We start from the raw sequence: 20766 nt of genomic DNA, 5'->3' as shown, positions 1-20766 counted from the left end.
TTGACTCAGTTGAACATTCTCTCCAACTTTAAATACCTATTTCACTAACCTGAGACATCATATCCTCATTCAATTTTCTGTCTACTGGCTAATGTTTTTTTTTTTTTCTTTCTTTCTTTCTGCTTTGCTAGGTCCTCTACCTTCTTAACCTTTAAAATTACAGTGACCCAAAGTTCAGTCTTGAGATTTCTTCTGCCTCCACACACTCCCTGTAGAGTGTTATCAAACCTCATGACTTTAATTACTACATGTATGCTAGTATTCCAAATGTCCAAGCAAGATCTCTTCTTTGGACTCATACCTCCACGACCCACTTACTGTCTCCATTGTTAGATGTCACACAGACATCAAATTTGACTTATCCATAAAACCTTCACCTCTCACAGTCTTTCATTTCAGTAATGGTAATTTCTTTCTTCCAGTCTATCAGATGAAAGGTGAGTCATCTTTGACTCTTGTACTTTTCTCATAACCTCACATAAAGTGTTCTAATCCTTATGGGTTTAGATTCAAAATTTATCAGATCCTAATTATTTCTCACCACCTCCACTGCCCCCACCTAGTTAGCTCTCACCTGGATCACTGTATGTTATTTCCCTGTCTCAGTTCTTGCTCCCATGTGGGAAGTTCTCGACTCAATGCCAAGAGTTATCCTTTTAAGACATAAGATGTATTTCATCTTTCTCAAAACCTTTCAATGGTCTAGCTTGGTATCAAAGCCAAAGTCTCCAGAGGAAGTGCATGACCTGGCCTCTGCTCAATACTCTTTCCTCAACTCATCACTCTGTCTACCTTCTCCTGGACCAGTCTGCGCTGTTTGCACAAACCTTCCAGCACTTCCAATTTGGGACCTTTGCACTTGTTCTTTCCTCTACCTAGAACATTTTCCACCCACACCCCTCACCCCCATTGTTAATTTTTTGTTATTTTTCAATTTCCCTTAAGGCTTCACTCAAAATTTACCTTCTCAGGGAGGTCTTCCCAGACCACTTGATCTAAAATCACAACTCCCCAGCTGCTCACCACCCATCCCCTCCAAATACACATAAGGTTTTTCCCATTTTATGCTTTCTCTCTTATACAACTCAATCATATGAACAATATGTTTTCTTTATTTGCATTTACTGTCTGTATCCACTTCTAGGAAGAAAGCTCCATGGAGATATTTTGGTCTCTTTTGTTTCCTCTGGAATCCTCAGTGCCTAGAAAAGTGCTGAGCTTGATATCATGCTTGGTAATTTGAAAAAAAAAAAAAAAATAGAGTTTAGACAATTTGCTGCACTGACTCATCCCCAAAAGCTAACAGGTATTGGTTATAGTGGAAAAGGAACATGCTTTTCTAGCTCAGTGCCCCAGGCAGAGGCTAGCTCAGTATCAAATACTAGTATGGGGCTGGGCCAAGAGTGAGCAGAGAGCCCCCAGGAAATGGATTAGGAAAGCATTTCTGGGAAGAGTCCTGGCAGGATGGGGCTTTTAAGGCTTTTGCAAAGACTTTCAGATCTTTAACAGAGAACCCTGGGCTTGGCTGCTCAAAGATTGCCTAGAGCTTGGGTGTTCCAAGAACGAACACTTCTGGTATGAGATCGCACTCTATTTACTGGGATCCAGAAAGCAACAGACCCAGAGATTTAGTCAGGGAGCAACACTGCTCAAATCAAGGTTCTTCTACAAGGTCTGAGTCAGTAGATCTGGAGGAGGGATGGGGGAGTCTTTATTTTTTAGAAGCACTCCAGCATTAAGCAAATGTCACGTGTGCCTTTATAAAAACCTATGTCATAACCACAATTTAAGCTACTCTGGCTAAGAGCTCAGTAGTTCTGTCCCTTCTGGACCTGGAATTGGTCCCACTTAGTTTTCTAAAGTGCAGTTGCCTGGGAGCCTTCTGGGCATCAGGCTCCATTCAGAAGCTTGCTGTGATTGCTGTGGCACTTCCTTCTTCTGTCAGGGAGGTGCATGAAAGCACTACAGCTGTCTGGCTTGCTGGGCTCACTTTAATCAAATGATCCTGCCCTCTCTGCCTGGAAAGTCCTTTTGGGACTGCCCAAAGCTTAACCAGTGAGAATTCCATGTGAATTAACACTGTCCTCTTCTGACTCAGAAACATCTCTGGAAGGTATGAGGCTGTCAGTCTACAACACACTAATATGAATTTAGGCCATTTTTCTAATAGCCAGTCAAAATCAACATCACTAAAGTGGGGAGGAGGAAAAACATAATTTAAACATTCGAACTTGATAGATCAGGTTGGTGAAGAAACAATAAAGGATGAAATGTATTTTTGTATGTATTTTTTTAGCATACAAACATTATTGAAGTTTATTTATTTATTTTGACAGAGACAGAGACAGCGTGAGCAGGGTAGGGGCAGAAAGAGAGAGAGAGAGGGAGAGAGAGAGCAAGAGAGAGAGAATCCCAAGCAGGCTCCGCACTGTCAGCACAGAGCCTGATGTGGGGCTCGAACTCATGAACAGATCAATGACCTGAGCTGAAATCAAGATTTGGACACTTCATCGACTGAGCCACCCAGGTGCCCTTATAGTATAAAAACATTTTTAAAGCTCTTTGTAAAATGTCTTGCTCCAGGCTTTGTCTTACACCTTCATCCAGTTCTCATCTCCATTACCAAATAATATTATTAATGTTTTCTATGTCCTTCCAAATATGGTTCATGCATATATTGCTACTGTGCACAGATACTCATATATGTACCTATATGTTCATTTGTCTTACTTTTATAAAATAGTTTAAAATGGGAATGTACAATTAAGCACCATTATTTTTCCTGCCTAATAAAGTATCTTGGGAGCCTTGCTGTATCAATGCATAGTGGCCTTCCTGTAATCTCCTACTGACTTCATCCTATTTAGGTTGATGACTATCTTTTGCTATATAAAACAATGCTATAATGCATAAATTTATACATAAAATGCCATTTTGCATGCACACACATGCACACACCAATTTATCTGAGATATACATTTACTCAAGTGGAATTTCAGGGTTTAAGAGTACAGGCATTTTATAAATTTAATTCATATTGCTAAATTGCCCTCAATAAAGGTTTTATTAATTTGCACCCACACCAGCAATGTGGCCTCAGGGATGATCTTGGACAAGCCTGCAAAAAGCCTACAGGCACTTCTTTCCTAGGAGAAAGGATAAATGGGCAACAGGAGTCAGGAAAATTCTGAAAATGATACTAAAATATTTTATTTCCACTCTGTGCTTATGAGAAACTAAAAATCACTGAATACTTTATTGTATGTAACCCAGTCATTTTTGTGAGTCATTCCATACCAGAACTGATACAGGCCAAAAAAAAAAAAAAAAAAAAAAAGAAAGAAAGAGAGAGAGTTATAGCATTTTCTAACACACTTCTAAATGAAATTTTAAGACCAATAATAATAAATTTAGAATTGTAAACCTTACATTAAGGGTAGGTGATTTATATATTAATACATACACTAAAACCTTTGATATATAGAAACAGATTCCACACAGATCGATCGATCTATCTACATATTTTTTAAGTTTATTTATTTTGAGAGAGAGACGGTACGAGCAGAAGAGGGACAGAGAGACACAGGGAGAGAGAATCCCAAGTAGACTCTGTGGTGTCAACATGGAGCCCAGTGTAGGTCTCGATCCCACCAACTCTGAGATCATGACCTCAGCTGAAATCAAGAGCCAGAGGCATAACCAAACGAGCCACGCAGGTGCCCCCACAGACAGATATATTAATCCATTTATCTGTCATGGCTCAAAATTTGTGGAAGATTTCTGCATCAAATGTTAATACAAAACCAATTTTGGTACACTAGCTCGTACGTAGAGTCAAAATCATCGCATAGCTACTGTTTCTAATAGGGTATATATATCAGTTATTGCATTCAATTTACTGGTCACTTAGAAGATAACCCATTATCTTGTAAAGATTAGCAAATATACATGTAATTATGTAAGAAGTCGTTTCTGGTTCACATGTATTTTTACTGTGCTATTCTAAGTGTGACTATCTCTAGATTTCAATTTAAATCTTGATACTGAAAGATTATGTGACCAGAATTTGTGTATGTATTGAGGGTGTGTGTGTGTCTGTGTGTCTGTGTTTATTATCAGTATTCACTTTGGTCCTTTGCTTTGCCTGATAGTTGGAAATATTAGCTAGAGACACATTGCGATTGGGCTCCATATCTTCATCAGAATCAATTGAGCTGCCAGAACATTTTTAATGCTATTTGAAACCGTTAATGACAAAGAGTCACCTGCTTACCCATGGTCCAGTCGTTCTCCAGTGAAAATTACTGGTCATGAATCTGGTGAACATTTACAGGAATCTGCAAATGAAACAGCTAAATCCTTGCTGACAAGGAGCCTCATAAAGGCGGCTCATTTATTCTCTCAGGGCACTCATCCCTGCCACTGGGATCAATAGAAAATCTCATCTGATATATTCTTAAATGCCATAGTGCAAATGCTCTCTTTGCAATTTTGCAGGAGAAAAGGCCCCACATCTACTTTAAGGGACTGACACCAAATTCACTAAATAAACACAAATAACTTCATCCTGAGTTTCCTTTAGTCTTAAAGCCTGAGAATAAAAATCATGTTTTTGTTTTTCTCTCATTTTCCAAAAAAAAAGTAAGAATCAGATATTTGAAGGTTTTGATATTCACCACTAAATAAGAGTTTATGATTTGGCCACATAGCTAGCAACATAAATATTAACTGCTTCAGAGTCTCAAACAAGGTATGAATTAGCAACTTGTTGTCGTAGAACTGTTCTGTAATCTTTACTGGTTTACTCCACAGAAGGCATTTTAATCTCCATAAAGGACTTAAAATATATATGTATTTGAGATGCTAGCACCAACAATTCTAAAACACAGCTAAAAAGACAGAAAAGGACTCGGTGTAGCCTAAATAGAAGTTAAAACTCTGTTAGCAATTGAAAAAACAGCAATAACAAAATAAAATTTATTATAATAGGTTTTTTAGCCCAGAACCTGATAGGATATTACAAATATGGCAGAAAAGATTTTACTTCTTCTATAAATGCCCTCCTTTATAAATGTCATGGCTGCTTACTAGCAATTTGCTGTTTAATTAATATAGGGGGTCTGTCAATTCTAAAATCTTAACATCCTAATAAAATGCCTTTTGGCAAGAGTACAGATTCTATTATGGCTGGTAAATTAGAAGGCTAGGGTATCTGTAAAGGGGCACGTGCTTCCCTTTCAACTTAGAAAAGCTTAACAAGGATATTAAACCTTTTTATTCTTTCCTTCATTAAAAAGGCAAAAGTAAAACAGCACATACACACGCACACAAAACACATTCATGCAAAAATGTACTATGGAACTAACATACCTAAACACACAGAGGTGTATGTATTCTAAGGAGAAGTCAGTAACTACCTGGCATATTTATTCGCCACACTATAAAGGCTAGAATGTTCCTCAAGGATAAAATACCTGGATGTTTATTCAGGGAAAAATTTTGCTTTTATTTTTCATTTCTCCTCATCCCCACCCACCCACCCACCAATTGCTATTATAGTTGTAAATGCACAATTCACTGACAAATCTGTACAAAGAATATAATTTGGGGGTTGGGGGAAAAGGGCACAACTTTCTAGCATAATCAAAACTAAAGATTTATCCTAGTGCAGATTTTATTGAATCTAGTAGTAATAGACAAGGTGAAGAAATGTAACTCCATAATCCTGCCGGTGACCAGGTATGTATTACTTCAATAGTTTTTTTTTTTTTTTCTTTTTAAATCAAAACTCCAGCAGAGAATAATCATTTTTATACCTTTTCCATGCAAAGGCATTAAAAACCATAGTCTTAAAGATGAGACATCATGTCTTAAGAAAGCATGGGCATCACTTTTACGAAAATTTGCTTTTTTTTCTTAAACTGTGAACATAGTTTGGTTTAGGCAATGGCCTAGGAGGCAACAGGCCAGCAGGAGGCCAGGAGGATTATCCCTAATTACCTCATGTTTCACCTTAATTAACTCCTGATACAAAAAGTAAACGCTGCAGGAATGATGGGGAGACCTTAGGCCAGTCGGCAAGATATCTAAGCTCTCATTGTTTGCACATGATAATCTTTCTTTTGAATTTCCCTTAATTCCTCCAAAAGATCAACTGATGGGCACACAACTGCACTGTGATCAGTTGTGCAACAGAGATATTATGCTATTTTTCATATTTGTTCTTGGCATGGAAACCACATTCTCAACAAGGCAATATGTCAGTGAACTGTCATAGTACTTTTCATTATATTTGTTTATAAGGTCATATAAATCGCGAAAAGCTCTTCTAACAGACTCAGGACAAAGAATTCTGTGGTTGATATATAATATTTATTTCAGAAGATATTTGACCAAACCACTGATAACATTCTTTTGAATCCACCAAAAATCCATTTTCTTCCACATGTCCCTGTACCATGTATTCCTTGATAGCAGACGGTAATGTGGACCCTTCCTATTTGTTCGTCACTTATTATTGATAAATATCTACAAACATAAAGGGAGTTATAGCTATTAAAAGCAATAAAGTCTTTTCTCCTATCCTTCCTCATATAAGTGCCTCATCACTGAGTTCTCACCACATCGCAATCTAAACTTGAAATAAAGTTCAAACATTTGTTAAGTTTAAAATATCTAATGGATGGGGGCGCCTGGGTGGTTCAGTCAGTTAAGCGTCTGACTTCAGCTCAGGTCATGATCTTGCAGTCCGTGAGTTCGAGCCCCACATAGGACTCTGTGCTGACAGCTCAGAGCCTGGAGCCTGCTTCAGATTTTGTGTCTTCTCCTGTCTCTGCCCCTGAATGCTCATGCTCTGTCCCTCTCTCTGTCTCTCAATAATAAATAAACATTAAAAGAATAAATAAAAAGAAATATCTAATGGATGGGGCACCTGGGTGGCCCAGTCAGTTAAGCATACTACTTTGACTCAGGTCATGATCTCAAGGTTTCTGAGTTCCAGTCCCATGTTGGGATCTGCGCTGACAGCTCAGAGCCTGGAGCCTGCTTCAGATTCTGTGTCTCCCTCTCTCGCTGCCCCTCCCCTGCTTGTGTTCTGTCTCTCTCTCTTTCTCTCAAAAATAAGTAAACATTAAAAAAATACATCTAATGGAGTGGGGGCAGGGAGTAGCACTGAAGCCTAGAACTTAAAAATGTGTAAAAATCCAATGGACTGTGAGTAGTCACACTTTTCCTTTTAGCCTTATCCATAAATATATTCTAAAATCCTGGGAAAGAAAACAAATGAGACAATACCTATGCTTAGCATCAAATTAATTATGATTGCTACATATAACGATCTTGCAGTCAGCATCTCATTCATATTTAACATGTAGAGATAATATAAGGTCATGTTAATAAAAGTTTAAATCTGTTGCCTCAAACCTTGCTTATAGGAACTAAGAAAAATAAGTGACTCATTACTATCTGATTCTGTCATTTTAATTCTAATTTTTATTTGAAAAATAAAAATCAGTACATAGAATAATAAGTATAGAGGCCTCTAACTTTTGCCATTCAGCAAACTTTTCCTGTAAAGGGCCAGAAAGTAACCATTTTCAGTTTTGGGTGTGGCTAGATTTGACTCAAGGATTCTTTTTGCTGACCTGTGCAACATTAATAATATTTCTTGCATTCCAACAACATTGTGGGGCGTTACTCCTCTAATTTCCCTTAAACTTCTAAATTCCTAAAAATCTCTGATCGTTTAGTAGACTTGGAAAAATTATTTGGCAAAATGTTGTGCTTTCTAAAATTAATATTTGTACTTAATTAATGACAACTGACTTCTGCACATTTTTAATCATTGCCTCATTTTAGTTGCAATGTTTACTTTTATTTATGTGGAACACTGCCACACTTATTGCAAAGTCTTAACTGTTATCTGAGGCTTAATTGTAAGGATAATATGAAGATATTAAAGGTATGATGGTAATATTTTAAAAAACTGTTTTAATGTTTTTATTTATTTTTGAGACAGAGAGAGACAGAGCATGAGCAGGGGAGGGGCAGAAAGAGAGGGAGACACAGAATCTGAAGCAGGCTCCAGGCTCTGAGCTGTCAGCACAGAGCCCAACGCGGGGCTTGAACTCACGGACTATGAGATCATGACCTGAGCTGAAGTCGAATGCTTAACCGACTGAGCCACCCAGGTGCCCCTGGTATGATGGTAATCTTAATTTTTTGTTAATGAAACCCATCTGAAGTATTGAAATGATTACATATTTTTAACCAAAAAAAGCTTTAAAATATTCTTCTATTCCTATGAAAAAGTACAATTGCTACATCCCTAGTGATTGAAATGAGAAGTCTTAAGTCAAAGTAAGTAAATATCTGTGCAACATTCATTCACTAGCATATGAACTCATTCATTTATTTTGTTCACTGAGTTATAGATTTTTACTCTTCACCTATTGTGAACTCTCAGCCCTGACCCAGCAGTCTATGAAATAGGAAGCATCTGATATTTCAAAAATAACTGGGGATGCAAAGATATATCATAAGAGAGGTCACTGCTTTCCAGAACTTCGTAGTCTGGTGAGATAGATGGGTGAGTGAATAATTCTGTGAATTTTCCACTCAGAGAAGTATGTGCATGTATATGGATCAAAGACACACAAGACCTGGGGAAACATCATCACTTGGGGGGGGTCTGAGAAAATTTCAGGGCAGAGACAATGCCAAGGCTAAAGCTTTACTCAGCATCCATTGAAATCTGTCCTTCAAAATCAGTTCCAAAACCTGAGTCTTTTTTTTGTCATGCTATCATCTGAATACAATTCATTCCCATTGACTGAAATTACCCTCATTTTATTCTGTTGGATTTTTTAAAATTCTAACAACACATGTCAAGTAATTATAAGAAGAAGAGCGAATGAATATTTCACTTTCCATTTTGCCAAATTTCCCATAATTGATTCCAGGTAAGTTCCCCCTCCCCCATTAAATTCTAAGAACATCCATATGTCCTTGTAAAATGTTACATTAATCATTTGGAGAGAGTTTTTCACCTTTCATATTTCATTTGAACATATGCAAAGAATGACATGCTTTGAACTGCAGAACGCATTTTTTCATATTAGAAGCAAGCACTGGGATTCCATGTTTATGCCGTGCCATATTGCCGACCTTTATGATCCCTTGTTATTTACGTGTTTATTCCTAGACTGATTACTAAGTTTAATTATGACATCTGTAGGCTCTTAAAATGTCAAAGCTTGTTGTCCAACAACTGTGAGAAGAAATACTGTAAGTGACACACAGAATAAGAAATGTAATCATGAAATTATCTGTTTTATATAAACACAACTAAAAGTCAGTTTTGCCTCCTTACCTCTTATATACATGCTCACACACTTAGTGTTTATAAAGAGGGGTTGTGTACAAAAAATTACACATGAAATATTATATTTCATAAGGCTTTGCTGTCTTTTAATGATTTCCCCATGCCTAATGTTTGTTTTAAAACCAAGCACCCATGAGTAATGATATTCTATATAGAGACCGTCACATAAAATTTTTGCAGCCTCGATGTACTGAGGAATTATTATCCTGCAATTCCATCATAGTCGTAAAGGAACTGTGGTACTTGGGTATCTTTAATTGGATGCACCCATTTGCTTGTGTTGTTTTAATACAGCAAATGCCAAGTGAAAAGCAACCGTTTGTAAGCATAGTGCCAAATTGTAACACTGACCTGCTCCAAGCTATCCACGTCTGAGAACCAAGTGCCAATGGTGAAACCTTATTCTCTTAGTCTGATTCAAACTCCCCTGTCCTTGCTTGGGTGCATTACTCCATTGAAATGTTTGGTCTATCACTGTTTATTAATTCCACAGAATATGTCCTTTAGAGCTTTTTTTCCAGTATCTTGATGCTCTCTACAGCAGACCACCAAGTTTTTAAATACATATCTCTTTTATATGTCCAATAGGTTTAATTTTGCTTCCCTCTATTTAAAGAGTTAAGATAGTCTTCAAAATGAATTATACTGCAAAATCCAACTCAAGAAGCATTTGAAAAAAAAATCTGAGTTGTATCCAGCATATTTACAAGGCAATATAAATATATGCTGTCCTTGTCCAGAAGATGTTTAAAATCTAGCTATGAACAGAATATTTGGGTTTGTGAAAAGGTCCATAACACTGGGACGAATGGGTGCTTAATTCTAGAAATATAAACAAACTTCTTTTGCCTTTTAAGGTTTGGAATCCCCCTCCCTGAGTTCAAGCAAAACAAAATAAACCCTGAAGTAATACACGACCAGCAGGATGACATTAAATATATATTCATAATACATCCATTTAGAACTGGGTTTTCAAAAAACTGTAGGGCTTATGAAGAAGTAATCTAACAAAGACACAAAACTTCTGGACATATTTAACTCCTTCTACAACATCTTCGTATCCCCAGTGTCCCTGGCTTCCATGGAGGAAATAACCAAGAATCCAAAGAACAATCTGAAACCCCACAAAGTCCTATATTTTTATTCTTATAAGGACCCTCCCAGGGAAGGTAAGAAAGACCATAAAAGTTGTCCGCATGAGTTAAAACTTACTTCACAATAATAATAATAATAATCCTAAGGCATGGAAATTAACAATACAAATTTTGTATTTAGAGAAAGGTTGGATTGTAATTAGAAATTTACCACTCAGTAGATATAAAATTTTTAAACATTCATTTAACACAGCTCTACCTCATTCTACCTCATCTTGAAAATGGAGATCTTAATATCAGACTCATAGGGTTGCTGAGCACATTAACTATATCTGCATCTGGTTCATGCCTGAATGCATAATAAACTATCTAAACCAGCCATAAAAAAGCGCTCTTTAACCAATAATAAGGCAATCACAAAACAAGCACAGCTTATCAAAGAGAGCCTCCTCAGAAGAAAAGTTGCTCACAATATTTCACTCTTAAAACAGTAATGCAAAGTAACTCTTCCAAACCATTTTTTATAAAATAATAAATTTAGAAGAAAAAAAAATTTTGATTAACTAAAGAGAATTTACTGGCTTTTTGGAGCTATGCTCCCCAATGTCTGATTTACTTGACAAGGCCCCCAAAGTGATCTAGAAGAATCCACGGTTGATTTCACATTATCAGTTCTTAATAAAAGCTGCAGGAAAGAAACTAAGTGCAGTTTAGAAATATCAATACTAGTAATTATTTAAGATGTCCTTAAAGTCATTGAAACATTTTAATAGTTCTGTTTGATTAGAATTTACCTAGAGGCAGATTACTCATGTCACCCATTCATTCCCCTTTGATCTGAACCTATCATTTTTTTTAAGTTTATTTATTTATTTGAAAGAGAGAGAGACAGGGAGCCTGCACAAGCAAGAGAGGGGCAGAGAAAGAGGGAGAGAGAGAATTGCGAGCAGCCTCCACACTGTCAGCACAGAGCCCAACACCCAACGCTGAGCTTTATCTCACAAACCCTGAGATCATGACCTCAGCCAAAACCAAGAGTTGGATGCTTCACCAACGGAGCCACCCACGTGCCTCTAAGCCTATCATTTTTAGGGTGTGAATTTTTCAAAGCATAATGACAACCTGGGCCAGAAATAATGGATCTTTTTAAGCAAAGGCAAGCTCCATGGTTAGAGTAATCACAAAATGGAAATTTTAAAAAGTAGATTTAAAAATCAACTTCAATGCATCTGTTCCTAATTCCATCCTTTTCTCTACCTGCCTATCCATTTTCCTAGTCATGTGTCTCCACACACAGCCCCCTCCACCTCTCTTTTCCCACCTGCCACGTGTACAGCAAAATCTCTCCCAGCCCAGAAAAACCTGGCCCAAGGCAGTACACTGCAGTGATTTCAACCTACATCATAGTGTCAGGAGGCTGGCATGTCATTTTTAGCACCACGACTCCTAGAGCTATGTGATTTTTGCAGATTACTTAGGGTTTATATGGTCTATGTTCTGAGGACAACACAAGTTTCTATTTTTGACACATGTAAAAGGCATTTTAAGGATAGATAGGTAGAGATGGATGTGCACACACAGACAGACACCCCTCATGTATTCTTACCCTTGAAAAGGTCAGATTATACTTAATACTGTTAAGTACCACATAAGTGTCAGTCATTCTCATGGCAATCCTAAGTCAATTTACATTTGGATATATGATTGTCTCAGTCAGTTTGGGCTGCTAAACAAATTACCATTGATAGGGCAATTTAAAAAGCAAACATTCACCTATCAGAGTTCTGAAGGCTGGGAAATCCAAGGCCAAGTTGCCAGCAGATCCACTATTTGGTGAGAGTCCCCTTCCCGGTTTGCAAATGGCAGTCTTCGTTCTGTGACCTTACGTAGCAGAAAGACAGAGAGAGGGGAAACAAGTGCTCTCTTCTCATGAGGGCATTAATACCATTATGAGCGCTCCACTCTCATGACCTAATTACTCCCCAAAGGTCCCACCTCCAAATAACATCACATGGGATTTGGGTTTCAACATATGAACTTGGGGGAGACACAACATGAAACCCATAACAATGGTTTCATTTTCATTAAGTTAAGATTTCATCCTCAAGAAACGTAGGCATTTCAAGACTTAGGACTTTCTTAGAGTTTGGCTTTAAAAGGTAGAGTTTGAAATTTGTGTCAAAGGACATGGATTTCAGATTCTTGATTCAGCAGCTAAAGTTGTATTGAATTGTGATGTAAAAACAAAACAAAACAAAAAACAAAACAAACAAAATATTGTGTGGTCAAGCCACACATCATAAAGAAACCACCAAGAGACTTCCATGTCTTGACTAATGTCTTGACTAAAAGGCCAGGATAAATATATCTTTTGTCACCAAAGAATGTTTTCATTAGGGTACCCTGTCTGCTGAGATTTTGGGGGGAAGAACTGTAGATATCAAGGAGATTAATGTACCAAAATAAACTTAACTCTCTGCCATTCATCCAAAGCATTTAACCAGGCTATTCCAGTAGTTAACAGTCTTAAGTGCCTTCCTAGAATTATTCATTGCAGTTCACTTAAGTATTTTCTTGAATCTATATGTAATGAGAAATGGAAGGAGGGAAACATGAAAGCAAACAAACAAACTTGGCAATTTAACTTGTCTTTTCAAAGACACTCTCAAAGGCACCTATTAGCAACCAACTACTAAGTAGCATCAAGCCCTTGTTAGTTTCTCAAGCAGGAGCTTGAATCCTTTAGAAAGGAGGAAAAAAAAAAAAGACCTCTGTTAACTTCAGGCTATTTTACAAGACTTGGCTTTAATGAAGTCATTAAAAAAGAAGCCCATTAAAAACTATGTTGTCTATAAACTTGACCCAGAAAAGTTTCTTACCAAAGTAAATTATTTTTTTTTTTTATGTAGGTAATCTTACATTGTACAAAACGCAGCCTAACGATAGACTACAAAGTTTAATCTCCCTCTCTCTGTTCCTCTCTCTTAAAATTTCAAGAACAGATAAATAGCACCGGGATAGTTACTAAAATTAAGGAAAATCTCTTCAGCTTGGCATCAAGACCTCCCACAGCTACCCTTTCAGTCTGAACACTCACTTCTTGCCACCCAACATTCCAAACTAATTCCTGCATCTTCTCTGAAAATCCTCTATTTTGGTTTCCCTGAGTCAAGAGAGATTGCAAATGGCTCAGATGCCTAAAGCCCAGTTAAGTGCAAAAGAGAAGGTTAATATAATTGGCTTAAAAATGACTCATTATCTGATTATTGAAGTAAATATTAGTGTATATAATTTCTATATAAATTACACTGAAATGTAATGAAACATTCATAATGAAATATATGTAATGAAACATAATGAAATATAATGAAACATTCATAATGCACTACATAATTCCTCATGTTTATAAAATATAAAGAAAACTGTACACTTAAATGTTAAAGACATTCTTTTGGTACTAGTACTTAAAAGTTTATTTTATTTTTTCTCTTTCTATTTGTCTCCTTCTGGTTTGTTCTTCCTGCATATTTTTTTTTCCTAAAAATAGCATATACTACTAAAATAAAGATTTTTGAGGCAAACTCAGAATGCAACACAAACCTAGGAACAGCACTTAAGTTTTTTCTACTTCAAGACAATGCAGAGCCCTTAAATGTTATACATTACATTAAGTAAAAGAAAAATAATCTTTAAAAATAAATACCATCTAGGGGGTGCCTGGGTGGCTCAGTCAGTTAAGTGTCCCACTCTTGATTTCGGCTCAGGTCATGATCTAATGGTTGATGGCATTGAGCCCCGCATTGGGCTCAGTGCTGACAGCGTGGAGCCTGCTTGGGATTCTCTCTCTCCCTCTCTTTCTGCCCCTCTCCCACTCATGCATGTGCACACATGCGCTTTCTCTCTCTATCTCAAAATAAATTAATGAACTTAAAAATATTTTAAAAAGTAAGCCACTTATTAACTCCAATTTATTGCCAACGAACATTTTATGAATCATATTGGAACATTCATGACATTTATTTATAGATAAATGTCATACATACACACCTTATCTAAAGGAAGACATACATCTTTGCCAAACACTGTGGTTACTAAATACAGAGAAGTTACATGAAGAAATTTTTTATGCAGGATTTTTTATTCAAATCAACTGATTGTATTCTCATCTATAAAGCTCCAGCTCCAACCTGGGTTATCATAAGCCAGAAGATGGACAGAACTTTCCAGGTAAGAGCATATGCTATGATGGAACTCCTACCAATGAGTGTCGAATGTCTTTGATTATTATTCTCAGTTATACCTGGTTTAAATGCATTTTCATGAAGAGCATTTCCACCCTGTATATTTTTATGTAGTTTGAATTCATTGAATCTCTTGATTGGTAGGGTACAACAGAAGGACACAGCGTGACCATTTTTACCAATTAAGCCTTTTTGGTCTTGTGTGAGTTGCTGGGTATGCACAGAGTGATTCTCTTTTGGATCCTCTTTTTTCAGAAGCACGATTTATTTCTACAGTAACACTATGGATATTTTCTTTGTAAAACATAATCTATTAACACAACACACACAGATTCAAATATGTCCTACCTTTAAGTATCCTTTGAGTATTTATAATCAGGAACTTTTAACATGTATTTATATTTAATTAAAACTTGCAAAAGTTTTCTCAGTGCATTCACTTTTATTATGGACCTCAAACGATGAACTCTCCATCCCCTCCACAAAGAAAAGCCAAAAATGTTCTATTCATAGTGTCACTGCATTATGGAATAACTTGACCAGATAAGTGTCTCCCTTTCCTGTGTTTATCTAATGCTATAAAACAAAATTGACAACATTAAGACAAATGGCATGATGAAGTTTTGCTGACTAATTGCAAGATTCAAACTATCCATCCTCATTGGCAGTTGACAGACTTCTATAACGGAGACACACAACAACAGCAATCTAATCATGGCAGAGTCTAATAGGATGATTGTGTCCAGAAGACATTTAGCAGGGTGGGGGGAGGGGAAGATATCACCACCTGCAAATAGATACGTGTCTCAGTACACTAAATTAAAAAGCAATGATTCTGAATACTTGTGTTCAATTAGTCTCTAGTGACTATAGTAACTACAACAGTTATACATAATAATTTTAAGGATCAAGTGTTTTACGTCATTACTCTTTTGTCACTGCATTGTCATTGGAAGGTGATGAGGAGGATCTCATACCTTGATTTTCAAAGACAAAACAACTGAGAAACATAGCAAGGAAGAAATTTACTTAGAGGGAACAAGAAGCTGCTTAGCTTTAGAAGGTTTACTCATGCTTCTATAATTTTCCCACAAATTATGAATCTTTTATGCTGTAAAAGCACGACCTATCATCATCATTTAGCCTCTAGACCTGGAAATAGTAACCCAGGAAGCAGATGAGACAAAAATCTTTATTTGAACTTTATCTTGGGGGGGATGGATGCAATTGAGAATGTGCAAACATTTTCTTTAAAAGTTTCTCAGACATAATTTTAAGACCTTATTTCTAGATTTGAAAATACATAATTTTCTTATTCAGATATCCAAAGAACTAAGTTATTGCAGAACGATTTTGCAGTCGTTGAAATGTTCAGCATGCTTCCAAGATTAATTAGGGGGGTGGAAAAAAAAAAGAGTTCTGAACACAGGCAAAATGATAGCACTTTGAAACCTATGGCTTGTTCATGTCCTAAAGAATAAAAAAAATCTATGCAAAATATAATCCAACAAAATTATAATTAAATAAACTTAAATGGTAGATTGAGGTATCACACAACACACATTAAATTCCTTAAAAACTTTTACTGATAACTAAATAATTTAGTGAATTGTTATTAACAATTAGACTCTCATAAGGGAGGAACTATACTGTGTTATACTCTACTACCATTAGAATCCTTTACAGAACTTATCCTGATGTCATTTTCTGGTAAGAATACAGAAAAACGTGTTGGACTGACTAACAATGATAACAATCAATTAGTGTTAGGTTAGACCTTGGGTATTTTATTCGTCCACAAACATCTAAAATAAGATCTAAGTAAAATACTGACAATAAAATATAAGCAAAGATTGAGTTTAAAGGCCAAATTAGACCATCTGATATTCTTACTCCTTCTAATTTTGCTCCTCTCCTAAAGCATAAATCTCCTTCTAGTCCCTCCAAAACGTTCAATTTTTAATAAAGCAACATCTGGTTTCGGGAGGAGGCTACACTACCTGCTGTTCCCCCACCCCTGCGGGAAAGTGGAAAAGTAAGCAGTTACTCAACATCACTTTTGTTATCCTACTAACAGCTGTGGTTTTTAAAGGGATAAAGCAGGATAAATTAAAAATGGGAGTACTGGAACACCGTGTGTGGAATATATTGTGATACATTAAGTTACATTAAACTTAATCTATCCTAATGGAAAATTAGACTCTGGCAATCCTGCGTGGGATGGGGGCGGGAAGGGAGCAAATGCTGGATTATGTGGTAAACTATTTCCATATATATAAATAAATTAAAATAGCAAAAGAAGCCATTAGGTAAATTATTTTCTTTGCAAATTGTTTTTGTGAGTGTAAGCAACCTGTTAGTACAAAAAATGGAAAAACACTGGGCCTATTGATGCAAGTAGGACCTTAAATTCTCAACTCAGTAATAGTTATGAATGAAAAAACTGGCATTGAATTTTAAAGATGGTGTAATATGACTAGAAGCTTGTTCACCTCTTGATATCAACAACTGTTGCTGATATTCATTCCACAGAAATCTGATGAGGGAAGATTTTACCTAAGGCTATATTATAGCTATAGTGACAGTTTTTGGAAACATTAACAATCTAGGCATCATTGGTATCTTTATTGTTAATTTTAAAGACATTTTAATATTTTTTAGTGTTATTCTAAATGGAAAAAATGGGTATTCAGGCAATGGAAAACTGACCAAAGGTAAAATGAGCTAGAGTCACTTAGTCTGCATTCTCAAAACCCTTATTTCAGAAATATTTCAGGAAAAAGAAACGGAGAAGTTAACCTCTTCTGATCACAAAATAGGAAACTGCGATACCAACTAGGCTATCCTCCTAACAATCAGTATAGAAATATGTTTCGTTGTTTTTTTTTTTAATCGTAATTCAATATTTCAACCTTCTTTTAACTGGTGTTTCTTCTTCCCTTTATTATCCTTAATATATTCCACTGAGAGTTTTCTTTCACTTCAAGAATAAGGAGGCGACCAGCCAACGGCATCTCCCTCCCAGAAGCCATTGCCGTGAAAACCTGCACACTAATCAGAAGTGGGTCAAATGGTCTTCACATGAAAGCATCTAACAAGGTCCCTGAGGAAGCCCCTGTAAGTGGCAGCAGGGAAGAGCACGATTGCTTTTTTATGGAAGACGGATGCTAGCTTCCATTGGCCCATCTTAAAGTACAGATGCTTGCTGCTTTGAAGTTACCATAATCACGCTTGCTTTTGAAAGACTATTATGGTGTTGAAAACAAATTCCCCGAGATTTGGGATCAGAAGCAGTTATGAGGGCTTGCCATGCAGGGAAAGACTGCACACATAAAAATGACTTTTTTTTTTTTTTCTTTTTTAAGGGGGTAGGCATGGTTTGGTAAAAAACAAAAACAAAAACAAAAACATGCGCACACACACACACACACACACTTGTAACCTTTAATTTCTCAGTGTCCAATTGTAAATGTTTAAATCAACTGAGTTTAATAAAGTCTACTGCAGATTTTAATAAATTGGCAGAATGATTTATACATGTATATAAAATTAAATTCAATATAAGATGAATGTAAAATTATATTCTTTAGGCTTCGTATATTAAGAGAAGAACCCTAAATTTGGTTGCAAGGAACAACCAAATTGATCAAGTTAAATATGCAACAGTTAGTGTATGAATAGTAAATGAATGACTATTGAATAAGAATAGTATGACATTTCGATCAATAAGGCTATAATAAATTTTCTCCAAATAAGACTATTTTGAACAGGACAGGTGTTATTGTCCTGGCTACCTGATAACTGTCGTCATCAAATATCATTGTTAGAGAAGTCTATCATATGGCATAATAGTTAATTCATTCACAAATCTATTCACATGTTTGCAAGTACCTTACTACATGTAGCCATTGTGCGGGACTATAATGATAAGCAATTTTTCTTCCATCCTTGAGAAACAATATTTGGGCATATAAAATGAGATGGAGTATCTATGTTTATTCTCTGGCTTCTAGAAGTTGTAGTTCATGCTGTTTTCAGCTTCTAAAACTCTAAACTGCTTTTACAAAAAAAAAATACAGACAAGCAAGACTAAATATAAATTTCCATTCAAATGCAATTTTGCCAACCAGGTTAATGAACATAATTTTAGAAGTAAGAAGAGATTGAAAAGGAGAACTGACATACCATTCAATTTCTATAAGTATAAGAAATAAAAACGTGTTAACTGGTATTATGTCAATGAGCAAATGAAATTAGAACATGAGATTTCATTAAGAAAATCTGCAATAAATCCAAATGTGTTATTGAAGAAGGTTTAAAACATAACTGGAAAAAACTGGAGCTCTTCCTAACACATAGAAAAAAACAAACGCTCTATTAATATATGTGCTTCAATTTAATTTAAAAATGGCATTAAAGTCTTTGGAACCTAACGTTTTATGAGTATCCATGTTAAAATTTCTAATATCAGAACAAAATAATGAGAAAGGTCAAATATTAGTGACATCACAAACTTGTTTTGTCCAAGATTTACTTTGTATGTATAACATGAAACAGACCAAAGTTCATAATACTTCTGCAAATTCAGGAGGAAAAAGACAAAGGAGTAACCTCCTTCAGGAATAAAAAAAATAGTACTATGTTTAAATCCCACAAAATTAATGTTTAGCTCAAGGATTTGCTGTTCATCTCAGAACCCCTCAAGCCTGAGGCAGGATTAGGCCAGACTCATGTTCGAACAACTGGAGGAAATCAATGGATTTCACTTTATTAATAATTAAAAGGCTAATGCAGACTGGCAAGTGATTAAAAATGTGTAGAACACATATTTATTACGGCAATTTCAAATACCTCCACAATATATAATTTTAAATAGGGCCACACAAGAAAGAGACAGGTTATGCTAAATAAGAACAAGTAACGGACAGAAAAAAAATTAAAAAAAAGAAAAAGAAAAAAAGAGGCAAATTCCATGTCCACTGTAGGTTTAGCAAAGTTTCTGCCTGAAGCGGGGTAAACAAAGCTCATAACTAGTTTGGATCTATGACACGATGCAGGGTTATTGTTGCAGCTCATTCTGACTCCCATAACTAAATTAATCCCTATTAGGATTTGTCAAGGGTGACAGAAACAAAGTTTGCACAATGAAGGACATTAATGCTCTTCTGACAGAGTCAAATAGGTTGTGTTTTAGCAATTCAGAAACAGTCTACTACAGATACACATTAGACCACACAAGCAATACCTCATTTCTAGAATCCACAGTAACTTCATTATTGTAGCCACCAATAGTTTAAATATGATTTATGAAGTCAAAGAATAGATGAATACACTTCTAAACGAAAATGCCAACCTTCAATTTAACATCAACGCTTCCTTAAATATCACTGCTTTGACAGTCCTTATTTCACACTGCAATTTCTTCTATAGATAAAAATTTGTTATGCATGAGCTGGCTAAAATTAAGTTTTTGAAATAATAAGTCTCAAGGGATTCGAAAGAATATGGACAATAGATCTTAGGAAGCAAATGAGGTATTCCAAACATACTAAGGTGTATCCACTTCTTCCCTTACAAAAAGGAATCCCTTTTGTTTTCATATTTACATGCCATATTATAACACATATTCAGGGAATTATAGTGGAATTCGGATTTGAACAAACACTTGAAGCTATGAGCAATTTGCTAGGAACATGTTTTGTCTTGCACTCCCCTTATTTCTCAACTAGTACACCTGGCTGTATGAAAACATTAATTAATATAAGATAAAATAATGTTCTCCTCACAGTGCACAGACTGTGCACTCCCTGGACTTCGAGAGAAATATGCTGGAAGGTGATGCTAATTCTTCTTGGGGGAACATAATGGACATGACACCATGAGACTCAGAACTCAGGAGGGCATCTAAGTGAAGGCAGACTTGGAATGCAAAGGTACTGGAGCAATCCAGAAAGTGTAGGGAAGGGAGAGGACACATGTGTTTACTTATCTGAAAGTTGAAAGAGCTTCTAATGAGAGATAAAGACTGGAGAGATGCTCTAAGATGTTG

At 36.0% G+C, this 20766-nt stretch overlaps 1 protein-coding gene across 19 annotated transcripts in view; it reads right to left on the bottom strand.

The window, feature by feature from the left end:
* Positions 1-20766, bottom strand: part of ROBO2 (roundabout guidance receptor 2) — a 1697359-nt gene that overhangs the window by 246896 nt on the left and 1429697 nt on the right. The window lies entirely within an intron of this gene.

Source organism: Panthera onca, chromosome C2 (assembly GCF_046562875.1).
Source record: "Panthera onca isolate mPanOnc1 chromosome C2, mPanOnc1 haplotype 2, whole genome shotgun sequence".
Classification (NCBI taxonomy): Eukaryota; Metazoa; Chordata; class Mammalia; order Carnivora; family Felidae; genus Panthera; species Panthera onca.
This window is presented reverse-complemented; position numbering and strand designations above follow the sequence as displayed.